The sequence below is a fragment of the Sus scrofa genome, chromosome 9, assembly GCF_000003025.6.
Source record: "Sus scrofa isolate TJ Tabasco breed Duroc chromosome 9, Sscrofa11.1, whole genome shotgun sequence".
NCBI lineage: Eukaryota > Metazoa > Chordata > Mammalia > Artiodactyla > Suidae > Sus > Sus scrofa.
This window is the reverse complement of record NC_010451.4, coordinates 78,973,544-78,990,553: the sequence shown is the minus strand read 5'-3', so window position 1 is coordinate 78,990,553 and position 17,010 is coordinate 78,973,544. Positions and strand designations below refer to the sequence as shown.

Below are 17,010 nucleotides of genomic sequence, written 5' to 3'. Positions count from 1 at the left end.
AGAAGAGTGAGTCCTCTTGCCCTACAGATAGTAGGTCAGAGACATGCCAAGTAATGCTGGATTATTTAAGGTTCATTATCTTTTTCATGCGTTTCCCCTTAGACCTTTGTTCTCTACCTTTTCCTCATTCATGTCCATGGCTTGGTCATTTCACTGCTCATTAGCATCTAAATTAAGGAGCTGGAACTTAGGTTAAGTAGAGATTTGTTAGATGCTCCGAAGAAAAAAGGTGGGAGAGTAACAGCAGGTTTAGGAATATAGTCTCAGGGGGTACTTCAGAGGTGCCCATTATTTCCTTCCGGTCTCCCCATGTCCTCTTTGGACAGCCTTTTCATTCTCTCTTCCTAGACCCTCTGCTCTATAGCTCCACTAGTGGGCACTTGCTTGTATGACCTAGCAGCCTGGCCTTAAATGACAGGAGCAGACTAGTAGTTGACTCAAGATGAGTTAATTAGTATTTCTTTCCTGTAATTTTGGAGTTAACAGAGACATTAGCTGTTTTTTTTTGGGGGGGGGGGTCTTGAATGGACAGAATGCACAGAGCTGTGACAGGGACTTGCAGGTCACATAAAAACAGAGCCAGTATTTAGAGACAGAAGCATTGAGACATGGAGAAAAGCAGAGCTAAGAGACCATGCAGGCCTGGAGGAAGAACTAGCATAACAGCTGACTTTATGACTTTATAATCTCAAGTTCTTATAACTCACATACTTGCCAACAATTCTTGAGTCTGAGTTTGATGTCTGATTTCTGAACCTTTCCCAAAACTCCCCTTAACTTTTCAAGTAAGTTGAATTCTATTCCTCCTATCTTAAAAAAAAAACCTTTGTATCCAAAAAAATCATGACTGGAACATTAATAAAACTTGAGGGCCCAATCAGTACTAATGATTTTTAAAAAATAAACTATTTCTATGTGAAAGGAAATTATACATCATAAATGAATTAAAGGGTCACCGAAGTTTTTATTACATGCGCGCACGCCACACACACACGGAAGGTCAAAAAAAGTCTTTTAAGAAGAATCTAGAGTTCCTGTCATGGCTCAGCAGGTTAAGAACTTGCCTAGTATCCATGAGGATGCAGATTTGATCCCTGGCCTCACTCAGTGAGTTAAAGGATCCAGCATTGCTGCGAGCTGTGGTGTAGGTGGCAGATGTGGCCTGGTTCTGATGGTGTTGTAGCGTAGGCCAGCATCTGTAGCTCTGATTCCACCACTAGCCTGGGAACTTTCATATACAATTGCCCTGGAAAAAAAAAGAACAAAAAAAGAAGAGAGAATGAGAGAGAGAAATAGAGAATAAGAGAGAGAGAATGAGAAAAAGAAAGAGAAAGAGAAAGAAAAAGAAATGAATCTGACACAAGCAGAATCACCACTACCCTTGAACAAGGAGAGAAAACCTCTGACCTTTAGCTCCAAATGGTGAATGATTCTGAATAAAAAATGAATGTCTTCTACTATCACTGCAGTAAGCCTGGCACACTGCAACATCCTCTTCACCGTCACCATTGCTGAGCTGCCAAGTGCCACAAATCGCTGCATGGCTGAATTCTATAACTGTCTCTCCATGTCTTTCTCTCTCTCTCCCTCACCCCCTCCCAACAACCATGCCATCCACTCTAACCATAACAAAGTGGCTGATGGGGCCTAGCCCATGACATCCCATAATAGGATTTATTAATGACCCTCATTACCTACAGGATAAAAATCTCAAGTCCTTAGCCTGGCATACAAAGTTCCCTGGGATCCGCTCCTGCCCATTTCTCTAGCCTGATTCCATACCAATCCCTTACACCTTCGTTCTAAGTAATCTCAATTTGTCAGAATTCAACATGTTCCCTCTCACCCTGCCCCACTGCATGAACTTCTATTTGACAATAAATAAAAGTCACCTTTTATTTTTATTTTTTTAATTTTAATTGTTATTTCCCCAATACAATTTTTTTCTACTGTTCCAAAGGCAATGAATCGAGTTTTAAAAGGTGATTGATATACCGCACTGAGAACTATGTCTAGTCACTTATGATGGAGCATGATAAAAAAGAATGTATGCATGTATGTGTAACTGGGTCACCAAGCTGTACAGTAGAAAATTGACAGAACAGTGTAAACCAGCTATAATGGAAAATAAAAATCATTATATTAAAAAAAGTGAAAAGTTAAGAAACAAAGCTCAATTCAGATTTACTTCCTCTGGAAACATTCATGAATTATTACCATTCCCCTTCTGCTCTCTAAGATTAGGCAAATTGTAACTGTTTATTTACTGTGCTTTCTCTTCTCCTCCACTATAACCTCTTTAGGAAAGGGACTATGATAATGCTTTCTATCTTACCAACATCTATCACAATGCCTCTCCTGTAATACAAGATGTCAATTTGATAGATATTAATTTTTGTTTGGTTTTGATAGCTGATATGTCTAACAAATTCATTTGGGGCCTATTTAATAGGTTTAAAATTTAACTAAAGCCATTTGAGTCTAACTTTGAAACTGACTTCCTTTACCAGATTATTTTTAGCAATAACTAAGCATATGATTGGTATTAATTTCCTTCATGATTCAGGCATTCATCTGAACTTTAGTCTCGAGTAAGTGGTCTCTCTGCACAAATGAAATATAAATAGTTTTTCAATGTTAATGATATTTTAATAAGAAAGGATAACAATTCTACTCACGACAAGTGATCTACTCATTAGCTTTTTAACATTTTAATTAGCACCAAAAATCAAAAGGCATAGTCTGGTTTTATTTTGCCCATAGGAAGCTGTTAGTCTTTAAGAGGCAGTTCTGATGCTATTAGCATTTCCTGTCAGGGTCTAAAACCCAGGTCATTACTGAGTTTTCCTCATTTTAGGAAACGTTGCTGCTCATCTTTAAGAAATGCTCTCCCAGTAAGAAGACTCTCAGGTGGAAAAATCCAACATTAGATGTAAGGCAATGTAATTCTGCTCAAGATGGCCTTGAGATGGAGCCCATTCATGGATTTTAGCATCCATGAAATTGGAGGAATAAGCATACCTTGAAAATGGTTTTATTTTCTTTTAGCAAGCAAAATAGTGCTTTCTTGCTTTGCTGCTTCTTGAAAGTTTTTGGATCCTCAAGTGGCATTAAAAGCTAGAGAATGGAAAACAAAAACTACAAGCAATTGCCCAGCTAATGTGTGCCTCGGATGCAAAGTAGGGAAAAAGTAGAACATCTTCAAAGAGTGTAATCAGCTTGAAATGAGTGATAAAAATTCGATTATCTACCAGTGCAAATTTGTGCAACAAATTGCCATCAGCCTTGTAAGGCCTAGAAGCCTATTTACTACTTTCAAATCATTTTGATAGGAAAAAAAAAAAAATCACAAAGACCTCAAAATATTCTTTCAGGTTTTTCAACACCTACCACATGGTCTTATGCACCATTTATAAACTTCCAGTCAATTATTTTCTTAATTATTCTTTTAGTATAAAATTTAAATCATGTTAGAGTAACATTTTAAAATACATTTATGAGATAATTGATGTTTCTTGAAACAAGAAAACATGACATGAAAAACTAGATTTCATGATGCGAAAATTTCAGAAAACTTTTGAGTAGGGAAAGGTTAAGAAGTTTCTTTACTATTGGACATCTTAAAGACATTATTGGACCAATATGCCTTGTGAGCCTCCCTAAAAGAAATGGTTTTTCTTTTTTTTTTTTTTTTTCATTTGACCATTGAATTGGCTTTTGACAACCAAATATGAAGGACTTTCTCTATGTCTGTTGGAATTGTAAGGGGCTTACACTCCTCCTAGTTATCACTGCCTTCAAGTTCTTTCCCCTTAACTAGTTCAGCTTGTCTTGCTGTCCCTTTATTTCACTGAATCATTACATTCTAAAAAGCATCCAGATTCCTTTATTTCTCAAAACAGCCACTGAGGTAAGTCTATATCTACAATTGACTTTTTTTTTATTGTTATTTCCCCAACACAATTTTTCTTCCCACCCCCCCATACAGCATGGGGACCCAGTTACACATACTCTTTTCTCCCATTATCATGCTCCATCCCATCCCATCTTAAGTATCTAGACATAGTTCTCAGTGCTACACAGAAGGATTTCATTGTTAATCCACTCCAAAAGCAATAGTTTGCATCTGTTAACCCCAAGCTCCTGATCCATCCCACTCCCTCCCCCTCCCCCCGGGCAACCACAAGTCTATTCTCCAAGTCCATGATTTTCTTTTCTGTGGAAAGGTTCATTTGTGCTGTATATCAGTTACCAGCTATAAGTGATATCATATGGTATTTCTCTTTCTCTGACTTACTTCACTCAGCATAACTGACTTTTAATGGAGATCAGAGCCAATGGATAAGATTTACATCACAGAACAACCCAACAAGTATTAAACACTCTATCTCAGCTTTTACCATTTCTTTGGTTAACCCACTGCAAGGAATTTGCAAATGGACATTTTTTTTTTTGTAGATGCCTTTGTTGTCTTGTAAAAGGATACTCAAAAAAGTAAAACATAGAGAATATTAAAAGTATTACCCTATTGGCCTAAGAGTCTTTTTTCTATATAGGGCTCCTTATGCAAAGTTGTTAAAACCCTTTTATGTGAATTCATCAATAGATGCTGCTTTTTCACTTAAAATGTCTTAAACATTTTCAAAATTGTTGTATTTTTAATATCTTCACAAGAGTCCATGGGTAACTATCAATTTAATGATTCTCCAAGTATCTACTTAGCTCCCATTTAATTTTTCCACTGAAATTAACACTTCACTAAACATTTTTACGTTCAATTTTTTCAGATGTTAAGACTGTATCTGCAGGATTAGTGTTAAGCCCCAAAACATGAACCTTTATGTGGCTCATGACATTTGTTGCCAATTGCTTCTGAAAGTTGTATTTTTCACATTATGATGTTTAAAACTTTACTACATCAGCTTTCTCATTGTTTGATCTGAACCAAATTATTTGCTGCTACCAAAGCTATTGAACTTGAGAATAATAGAACTGACACAAAGCTTTTCAGTTTGGCATGAGGTCAGTGGAGGCTTCTGAATATCTTTTATCTTCCTCTGTTTGACTGGAATGATCTGCTCTCTTAGCTATGGAGCAGGCACCTTGCAGGCTGTATTCGTCCAGTTACTAACAAAAAATTGCCCTTTTAAGTTATAGTCTCTGGGGTCTGTTGTCTTTGCTGAGCTATATAAAGTGACACAGTTTTATAACATCTTTCTAATACCAAACTTATAGAAATTTAACATAAAAACTAGAAAAGATTAGAAATTCTTAATTACTTGTAGTGTCACAGCCAGCAATATTCTCTTAACATTCAGTCCATTGCCTTCTGAATGTGTTAAAACATATAATGCCACATTCACAGTGCGCCACCACCATGGTATCTACACACAGCCTATAATCCTGAGTGTTTCAGGTAACGTCATACTATGAGACTTCCTCATACAATTCAATACCTTTTGAAAATATAAATTTAAAAAGCACATAACATCCCATGGTTTATAAATACACAGTAACTTAAAAGGTCTGTTATTAGACACTTAACTTTTTCTCTTTTTTCATTTTGCATGGACTTCTTACCTGTTAAAAGATGTAACAAAAAGTCCTTTACCATTTTCATATAGAATTTTGATTACTACCTAAGGATAAATTCTTTGATAGATTTCTGAGCCAAAACATATGAGCATTTTAATGGCTTTCGGTACAGACTTTCAAACTGCCCTTCGAATGACTTATACCAATTTACTCTCCCCATTTTAAGAGAGAAAACTGATGGCAAAAATGCAAAGAATAAGCAGTAGATGCAAACTGTTACATTTAGAATGGGTAAGCAAAGATATCCTACTATAGCATATGGAACTATATCCAATCTCTTGGAACAAAACATAATGCAATATAATAGAATACTGTGTGTGTATATGTGTGTGTGTGTGTGTGTGTGTGTGTGTATATGACTGGGTCCCTTTGCTGTACAGCAGAAATTGGCACAACATTGTACATCAACTCTACTTTAAAAAAGATGATAGCAATTTAAATAATATTAATTTCCCACTATAAGCACATGGGAAGTACTTTATACAAAAAAAAAAAGCAAATATACAAAAATACCCAAGAGTCAGTATTTTTAACTGACTGCTCATGAGGTAAAGTTGATCAAAAGATGCTTCCTTATAAATTTTGGTTTCATTAAGGACAGAGGGAGGTTACAGGGTGTACTCCTTTCTTCCAAGTTGTACATAATATTTCATAAGATTATTCATATAGTGTTCATGTAATAAAGCTAAGCTATCTTGATCTTCACAGATAAAATTATGCTGTTCAATACAATCCATTACAGTAAGGAGGTAAACCTTCAAAATGTGAGATACTTTTACTATTTCTAGGATCCAATTTTATATATTTATATATATATATATATACACACACATATATATATATGCATTTTAACAAGAAGACAATCTTTCTCTTTAAAGAAATTAACAGCAAGGAAACTATTTACCCAGAGCAACACAGAATGGCATAAGGGATTCAACATAAATTTATGATGCACTTAAGACAGATTCTACTGGGTTATACTAAGTCAGAGGAATATGGAGTCCAGTGAGGTAAGAGCTCACAAACAAAAAAACACCCAACAATATAAACCCCCATGTCAAAAAAAATGATGTAACAAGCAAATAAGAAATTGGATAATTCACTTTTTTTAAATTCAAGATAGTCAATCCAAATTGTTCAAGAATTAAGTATTTTTCAACACAATGCTTCATAATTTTAGAAAACACTTTCATTTCCATGCCTATTATTCTCCTCAGATTAATCCACATATCTATTTACTATCCCTGATGATGCCATGTTCTTCGTTTAGGTATTAATGTCTTCATTTCTCACTAAACAAAATGTTATGGGTTAAAATAACTAGTTGTTGGGTCAATTCCAGCCAAGAAAGAGTTATGCTTTTTCTTACTCAGCTCATAAATAGTTTAGAACATATTAGAGATAACCTTATCTATAATAATATCATGACCATTGCAGTCTTTGCAGAAGGAGTAAGATAAAAGTGTTAATACACTGACTATAGCTTTATGCTTTTCAGAAAGGGAGGTGTATACTATCTACACATCCCATCTAGATATGTGTATACATTCGCTATAAAACATATGTACCTACAAAGAGAAATATCTTCTTCTAGTCAAAGATATACCAGTTTTATACAAAATGACAGCTATCTAAATGACATGGGGATGACTCATCACCCTCACCTCAATCACTTTCTCCAGAGCCCTAGAATGTCCAGATTTATAACTCCAGCATGGGAAGATTGATGTCCTAAAAGAACACAGCTGCTGAGTGGCTGGAGGTTATTAATATGACCTAGGATCACAAATATTGATTGAGGGCTTCAGAGTCAAAGCAAATTTTGGCTACATCAACTAAGTTGGGCATTTGGTTAGGCATTCCAAATTGATCTGATAAATGCCTCTTTTCTCATTAAGTAGACCAGACCCTTTATCAGTATCCAGGCTGATGATTTACAAGAAAATTAAGTAGTTAGCCACGTAAAGTCCCATGTCTCACTAATTCTTGTCTGTTAAAATTTTCTGAGATCAGCTTTAGCTAATAGGTTATCATGTTTTATTATCCAAATAGTGGTAACATAGAGGGCTTTTAGTAATTGATACCCTATCCTTTTTAGTGTTTCTCCAATTGAAAATTCCCTTGTCTGTGGCTTTTATACTTTCCAACAAGCCAATTAAGCAGATTCTTTTAAACTTGACTTCATTCTAAGTTTCTTTTTTTTTTTTTAATTTATCACATCTGTAGTTGTATAATGATCATAACAATCTGATTTCACAGGATTTCCATTCCAAGTTTCTAATCGTGTTCTTAACCTACACAGTGAAGGCTTACAGAGTCTGATTAGGTATTATATTCTAGGAGGCCACACATTTCTTAACCTAAATTGATTATCTTATTGCAGACAATTTGCATATCAGTCTTGAAGCCAGAGGGATAGTAGAACAAAGGTTTTCATCTATGGCTGCAATCAATTTTAGGAGGCTTTAAAAATTACCAATGCATGGGCTCCATCCTCAAAATTTAAGTGGTATGAGGTAGGAATGTCAATATCCCTGTGTTTTTTTTAAAAGCTCCCTAACTCTCTTACTAAATCTAACATCAGGTGGTTGAGAACTACTTGTTTAGACAAAAGGTACATTTATGGACAAATATAGGTAAAAAGGGTAGTCATTTAGGAATAAGTTTAGCTCAAATATCTTGAGAAGCCTATTTGCCTGCTTTTGTGGTAAACTGAAAAACAACACTGTATCGTCATTAACATATTTAAAATCTCAGGTTAAAAGGTATCCTGTACTAAAACCAGTAATAGCAGCTAGCATTCATGGAGTATCCACTATGCATAAAGAGCCATGCTGGGTCACTTTCTAAACTTTCATTTATTTAATCCTTAAAACCCTCAGAGCTAAGTATTATCACATCTACTTTCACAGATTAGGAATCTGAGACTGGAAGGGTAAAAAATGACTTATACTAAGTTAAACCACAACAGCTTAAAAAGCAAATCCATCTTTCCCAACTTCCCCCTACTTTCCAATTCTACCTCTAAATTGCTTAAAAAAGGATCCAGCCTTCTGTCTACTCATTATGGAATTAAATCCACATGTTTCAGAGTGTGGGAACTGTCCTCAATTAATATGAAGGATCAAATACTGACACAATTGCATTTTTGCTTCAGGAAGTCTTCAATGATAGGAGCAAACTTTAAGAAAATATCCTCAAAAACTCATGTTAACTATTTTATCCCCTCTGGGGGACTTGAATAAAAATGGAGATGCTTCTTGCCTGCTGAAGAGCAATGGAAACCTAGCTATCAAAGCCGTAAATATGCTTTGGAGTGAGGTTTTACAGGATTTGCTTGCACATAAATCATTTCAAACAGACCTAAATCCCATGCGTTTTCCTACACTTTTCAGCTACTAGTAAATAGCAACTATGAACAAAAACACTCAAAAAAAGAAAGGACCCAATACAGAATCCTTTCCTATCAACTGACACGAAATTTGTTCAAAAATAAAATCTTCCCTCCAGGCTTAATGTTTCACAGTCTAGCTTCAACTAAAGAAGATGTTTGACCCATAAAGTGTCATACAAATAAGTAGAAGATGATGCTCTTATGAGCAAAGCTCTTATCAGTGAGGTTATAAAGTCACGTTTAAAGAGGCTACATGATGGCCCGTTTTCCTGTTTCACAAGAAATCGCTTTTTCCAAGTCAGAAACAGGTTCATGTTTATTTCCTTCGCAATTTTCAATAAAGAACGTCTCATATAGTAGTTTTTAATCCACTAGTCAGTGGAAAAATGTATCAATAAACACTTCATCTTCAAGTCAAATGAATAACAGCTTTAATATTTAAAAGAGAGAGAATGTGTGGTATTCTTCTATTCACATGATACCAGAGTTTCTCTAGAAAATTGATGCCACCTTAGTACCCTATCTCAAAGTCAAAGAAGCTAACTGGATTCAGGTTCAAGGAAACCATCTGGTATAAAACATTATAATTCAATCATTTTTACATGACTCCAAACTAACTCATCAGTTCCATAAGAGAAAATGTCTCTAACATTATACCATTTTGTATAATGTAAATTTCTCAATTTTATTAACATGCTTAAGTTATTTTATTTTCACTTTTGAATGATTGTATTGACCCGTGTACATGGATTTCACATTGTATTTAATAGGTAACACCACAGTAGAAAGGCTAATGGATTGAGTCAGAACACTCAAGTTCAACTCCTAGGTTTCTCTAGACCTGTGTCTTGATACAGTGACAGAAGCTAATGCCTCAATTTCCTCATCTCTCACATTGATATTAGGACCAACCTAATGTCAGCTGAGAAAACCATGTTGATAACAAAATAAAATTACATATGTGAAAGCATTTTAAGAATTGAAAAGCACTATTTCCCAAAGCATTATACAAAGAAAATTGATTCTACAAAGTAGTCTGTGAAATAAAGGACAGCAGGCAAGTAAGTTTTGGAAATTCTCAGCAGTCACAATTGATATTCAAGTGTTAAATAATTTAGTAAGTCCCATAAACATAGTAAGGGAACCTATAAAACTTTATTTTTAGCTATTTCCCCAACTAGTTTGACCATGCTACTTTTTGACTGTGAGTATCTTGCTGCTTGGGTGTGCTACAGAATATAATTTAGAAAATGATGTTAGGGACACTAAATTAAGAAGTGTTATTTATGATACTGTTAAATTGGGCTTTATTTGGAACAAAGTTCAATTAAATATATTATTAAAACTGTGTTTCTGAAGTATTAATTAGAACAAAAATGGCATTCAGAACGTAATGGCCAAATTTTAAATCAACAGAGAATTGTCAGTTTAAGGGATGTTTTGATACTGTGATTTCCTCCATCATCATGAGTGGTTATAAAATTAAGGACTTTTTCATTCTATCCTAAATAAAAATCCCCAAATGTTTCTTCTAATGGAAAAAAATATCAAATTCTTCTCTCATTTTTCTTATCTCTTGATATTTTTAGTATACTACCTATAAAAAGGGAAACATCTCTCACCTGCCACTATTCCAACACAAATTCTGATTTTCATCAAGAAAAAGCTATTCTTAAGGTACTCCTGGCTTCTCTTTTCCTTCTTTATTTCCAGCCATGACTAGCAGAGGGGTGTATCTGAACAATGTGTAATGAGAAACTAAACATGTTCAACTCTGCTGTACCCTTCTTCTACTGAAGAACAAGCTTACCTTTCAAGAGTCAGAATTCTTCTCACCTTGCTCCATCTTCCTTGGGAAGGCCCAACATGCAGTCCCCCAACCACTGACTAACAATCTCTTTCTAGGGTATGAGTATCTTGTAGATTTGGCTCTAACAGTAAGTTGCATTTTTATAGACAGCCACCATGAGTGAGGGTTGATCCTGTGACTGTCAAATTTATTCTTTATTTCTAAAATTATGTAAAATCTGACTATCAACAAAAAAGTTTCTACTTTGGGAAACTCTCATATCAACCCCAAAAATTTGCCATAAATTATTAAGCTATTTGCCTGCTTCATAGAACATGCCCAAAGATGAGGTATTTGTAGGAGAGAACATAGTTTCACAGCAGTTTGATATTTAAGTTGCACCTTCAAAGTGCATTGGATCAATTAGGAAAATTCTTAAATATTTATCTTGAGAAAGAACTCACTAAAATCACTGTTTCTGTAGCATTATCTTCAGTTCGAGCCTCCAAAAATCCCTTGTTCTTTGTCTTAGAACGAAGGTCAAAAGCTTTTAATTAAAATTGCCATTAGTGTTACAGCTTTCAGAGGATGCTTAGCTTATTTTTATGCTGTTTTTCAGTCCCATGTATAACAATTACCTCTACATACTTATAAGCCACCTTTATTGGCTGTCCTTCTTTCCCAATCTCACTTCTCCATCTCCCAAAACAGGGTCTACAAGGTGGGGGGAATATATATTAAAAGTCCCTCCCACGCTATCTACAGGCAAAGTATTTTTCTATCAGCATCCCCAAAGCAATTCATCTTACATATTACATTACGTGGTTATTCTATTACCAATGGTGACATAAACTGCTTTTACTCTTCTACAATGTATCAACTCTCAAAAACATTCATCTTGGTGTTCTGAGCAAGTAGTACAATGCCTGGAACATTGTAAATGCTCAATAATTGCTTGCTTGTTAAATGGAATCTTCAAAGTAGAACTGCAAAAAAAGCAGACTATGGAGACAGCAAAAATATTACTGGTGACAAGGCATTGGAGAGCAAAGAGGAATGAGTAGGCCAAGCGCACAAGATTCAGTGAAAATATTCTGTCGTGTACTATACTGATATATTTCATTATACATTTGTTGGATACATTTCATTATACATTTCTTCCAAACCCATAGAATGTGCAATACCAAGAGTGAACATTTTATATAAACTATGGCCTTTGATTAGGTGTCCCAATGTAGATTTATCATTTGTAACAAACATACCACTCTGATAATAGGGAATATTGATAATGGGGGAGGCCATGCATGTGTGGAACAAGGGGTATATGAGTAATCTCTGTACCTACCCTTCAATGTTCCTGTGAACTTAAATTACTCTAAAGTGAATAAAAAGTATTAAAAAATACAACTTTTGTGGCTCAGCACAACTATGTGGGTTAAGAATCAGACATAGTGTCTGTGAGGATGTAGGTTCAATCCCTGGCCTCACTCAGTGGCCTAAGGATCCAGCAGTGATGCAAGCTGTGGAGTAGGTTGCAGTAGGCTCAGAGCGGATCTGGTGTTGCTGTGGTGTAGGCCTGCAGATCACAGCTCTGACTCAACCCCTAACCCAGGAACTTCCATATATCACAGGTGCATCATTAAAAATTAAAAAATAAAATACAACTGCAACAAATAAAGAGCTTAGAATTTTAAATACCATTTGATCTCTTCAAGTACTTCTAATCAAGCAAATAATAAAGACAAATACACTCTGGGTAGAATAAAGTTGAGCAATGATTGAGAAGATTAACCATGCATTTATCTTGAAAGGTAATTCTGCGATATGTCATTATTTTTATGTGAAAATCCCAATGCTTTTAAACACATGTCTCTCTATGCAATTTATTCACTTTAGGTTAAAAAGAAATGAAAACTAGTTTATCTGGTTTTCACAGCATTAAAGATTGCTGTGTTAGTTTGCATATCATGTTCTACTAATACCAAACTATGCTATGTACTCATTTCTATTCTTATATTTAGGCCAATGTTACAGAAAATCATCACATTGAGAGAGAAAAGATCCTCAAGTTACAACCCCAGTTATGTCAAATCTCTGACATTGCTAGTGGACATCTAGTATACAAGTTGTATCATGGCCTCTTGATTCCAAATAAAGGTATATATCTAAAGCAAGTGTATTTTTAAATGGTAATAATTCAGATACTATTGTATATAGCAGTATTCAGAGTTAAATATTTCACGTACATTTGAATTGCTTACATGACCTTCAAACACAAACTCAGTGGTTCTATATACATCTCTTAATACCTCATTATTAATATGAAAAATAAAATACTTATCAGCATTTTTGATAAATTGGGAAATTAGTATCTAAAACCTTTTTACATCTAACATGGATTTAATTATGTCCAAAAATTAAAACCAAAATAGTTTAAGAGGAATATCCTGTTTGGACTCAGACTAAATCTCTGAACATCAGTTTCACCAGTTACAAACATGATGGATTGTAACTATAGTATAGACCTCACAGCATTACCTTTAGGATTCTAAGAGATAACTTATGTAAAATACCTGTAATAGTGATTGAGACCCAGTAATACATTCAAGTAATATTCCCACTTTCTCAACTTCGGTATCAAATTGGAAACTGACTACATTTGAAAATTAACAATTCCTGTATGCTATTTAAATACTCTGGTAAATCACTTTCAGAGAATAAGAAACTAACCATGCAACAGATGAGAATCTCACTAAATGATTTTGCCATAGAGTCCTGACATTTTATGTTGATTCCCTATCATCTAAGTCAATTCCTTAAAGAATCGGTATATTTTAAGAAAATATGATCCTTTTTAGATTTATATGATATTTTCCCAAATAGCATGACACTCACAAAGGCCAATTTTCACTGAGTAATGTGGAATAGGAAACTTAGTAGCACAAATAGCTCTCAAACTAGTAAGCTTTTGCAGAAAATTGTTTGATTTCCCATAAAATTTCATCAAAGCATCAGAATAAAGGTGGACTATCAACGTGACTAAGAAAGCATATTCTCCAAAGAATCAAAATACTCAAATTAGCCTTATATTCTGATACTTTATCTGGAGCCAGAAATGTAATTTCTCAAAAGAAACATCAGAGAAACTTTTAGAACAGAGGCAATTCATAAAGGAACTGAAAGCTAAAGACTATCCACTGACAACACTCTCAAAAGCTGGGAAAGTAAGTCTTAGTGAAAGAAGAATATGAGTGACAAACCAAAGTATCCACTACACCCAAAATATGGCTGTCTATAAAGGACATAGTATAGAAATAAAGCCATGGGTAAGTTGCAATTACAAGATTAAAAAGTACGCCATAGGAGTTCCCGTCATGGTGCAGTGGTTAACGAATCCGACTAGGAACCATAAGGTTGCGAGTTCGGTCCCTGCCCTTGCTCAGTGGATTAACAATCCGGCGTTGCCGTGAGCTGTGGTGTAGGTTGCAGACGCGGTTCGGATCCCGTGTTGCTGTGGCTCTGGTGTAGGCCGGTGGCTACAGCTCTGATTCGACCCCTAGCCTGGGAATCTCCATATGCCGCGAGAGCGGCCCAAGAAATAGCAAAAAGACAAAAAAAAAAAAAAAAAAAGTACACCATAAAAACCAAATCAAAAGAAAGATGGATCGGCTATATTAATTTTTAAAATATACTTAAGATTCCTGATTATTATCAGGAATTATAATGAAAAGTCTTATTTTTTCAGGAAGCCATAACATTCTCAAATGTGTATATGTCTAATAATATAAATTCAAAATACATGTAGCAAAAAGTGATAAAAGCAAGATGAAAAACAAAAGACTCATATGCACAAAATTGGTAAGGATGTAGACTGCTTAAACCTTATCAACCAACTTTACGTAAGTGACATTATATAATATTAGAACACATTCTTTTCAAGTACATGTAAATCATCTAAAATAAATCATATGCTGACTTAAACTAAATCTCAGTAAATCTGAGATGTTGAAATTATGTATATTCTAAACCGTAATTGGAGTAAATAAATGTCTGAAAAATTCAAATATTTGGTGAACACTTATAAATATAGCATGGATCCCCCCTAAATATGACAAAGAAAACTTAGAAAATATATCAAAATAACAAAAAACAATCAAAACATGTCAAAATGTACAGACATATAGATCAATAGAACAGAATAGTTTTCAAAAGTAAACTCCATATATATGTTCAGTCAATTTTTGCAGAGTTATCCCAGTAATCCAATGGGGAACAAAAGTCTTTTCAATAAGTGTTGCTGGAAAAATTTTATGGAAATATTTCAACCTTTACTTCACATCACAAGCAAAAGCCAACTTCAAGTGCATCATAGACTCACCCTCCCCCCCCCCAAAAAAAACCTTTAAAACTTCAAGTAAACAAAGATTTCTCAGGCAGACACCAGCAAAGTGCTAACCATAAAAATAAATTGAACTCTTCTCTCTTAAAAACACAAGTAAGAAAAAATTAGAAGGCAAGCTAAGATCAAGGGAAATTACTTGTAGTACATACAACAAAAAGCTAGTATCCAGAATATATTAAAAATTTCTAAACTCAAATAATTTTGAAATAGGCAAATATTGTATGGACACTTCACAAAAAGAAGGTATCTAAATAGCCAACAAGTATCTGAAAAGACATCCAATATCATAAAGGATCGTAAGAAAAATGCAAAATACAATTTAAATCAATCGAGATACTATTACATACCCACTAGAGTTGCTAAGATTAAGACTGACAATACTTAGTGTTGAGTATTCTAACTTTAATTCTCACAGACTTTTGGTGGATGTGTAAAATATATAAAGCTACTTTTGTAACATGTTTGATTTTTTTCTTAAAGGTAGTCGTAACTTTATCATCCAACCTAGCAATTCCACTCAGGTATTTACCAACAGCAGTGAAAACAGGTCCACATGAAGGCTTGTGCACAAGTGTTCAAAGCACTTTTTTTTATAATAGCCAAAAACTGGAACCAACCCAAGTGTGAAGCGATAAACAAAATGTAGTGCTTCTTTGCAATGGGATTATTACTTGGCAATTAAAAACTACTGATTCATAGAGCACAGTAAAAAATAAATCTCAAAAATACAATGCAGAGCAAAGGAAGCCAGACAAAAAAAAAAAAAAAAGATTTCTTCTATGTGAAATTCTAGAGGAAAACCAAATCTATATTGAGGGTAGACTGAGCTTGGTGGAGAATTTACTGCAAATAGGTCTGAAGGAATTTTTTAGGGTGATGGAGATGTTCTTTATCTTGATTGCAATGGTGGCGGTTACAGTTATATATAAACCTGTTGAACTATACACATAAAATGATTGCACTTTAAACCTCAACACAATTTCAAAATCTACATTCATAGAAAGATTATTTTACATTTACCATCAAGAGCAAATATCACAATCAAACAGAAGTTGTGAAATCTACTTTTTCCTTAATATGGATTTCCCAGAAGCATCTTCTGAGACAAAGATTAGAATCAAAGTAGTTTATACTGGAGGTGATTATAGGAGGAATCAATAATGGAGTGAAGAAGTGAGACAGAGAAGGGAAGAAATTTAAAGTGTGCTCCATGAAATTACTACTGCGGGATTTGGTGTAGCAGTGTACAGCACCAACATCAAAATTATCCCACCTGAGGATCGGCTGCTCCGGTGATTGTTGGAAGCCTGTCCCTGTGCTCCTGCAGAGCGTTATTTCCTGGGCACATCTGACCTGCTGCAAAGCAGACTCCAGTGGACAGAGGAAGCCTTTGGGGGAAAAAACATGCAGGCACTGACAATTTGAAGTTGAGCTAGTACGAACTGAAGTGGTAAGGGGAGCAGGGACTGGGCACACCGTCTGTGCCTGCTACACTATTACTTGAAAAGAACACAGAACAAGTCAAAGCACATTGCTGATTCAGAAATTTTAGCCACACAGATATTTGAGTTCAAGACAACTTCAGATCCTTTATACTTTTATTTCCACTTTTGTTTCCAAGACTACCATCTTTTTACAACTATAAAGGAAGTGACCACAAAGTCAGATTTATTCAAATATGCTAGCAAATGCAAAAATCATTGTATTTAGTCATCAAATTAACTACACATCAATGTAAAGAAAATACTCTAATTCTTCTCTGCAATGGCCTTTGTCATAGACCTATATCCTCCCCAGGATCAATCTCTAGCAGCGATAGATTTAGAAATA

General features: G+C 34.8%; 1 protein-coding gene across 1 annotated transcript in view; it reads right to left on the bottom strand.

The window, feature by feature from the left end:
• The window catches only part of NXPH1 (neurexophilin 1), a 321,411-nt gene continuing 320,853 nt past the window's right edge, over positions 16,453 to 17,010 (bottom strand). The window contains exon 4 of the transcript XR_002335836.1: positions 16,453 to 16,568. The gene's annotated coding sequence lies outside the window, so the exon portion shown is untranslated. The remainder of the gene's footprint in view (positions 16,569 to 17,010) is intronic.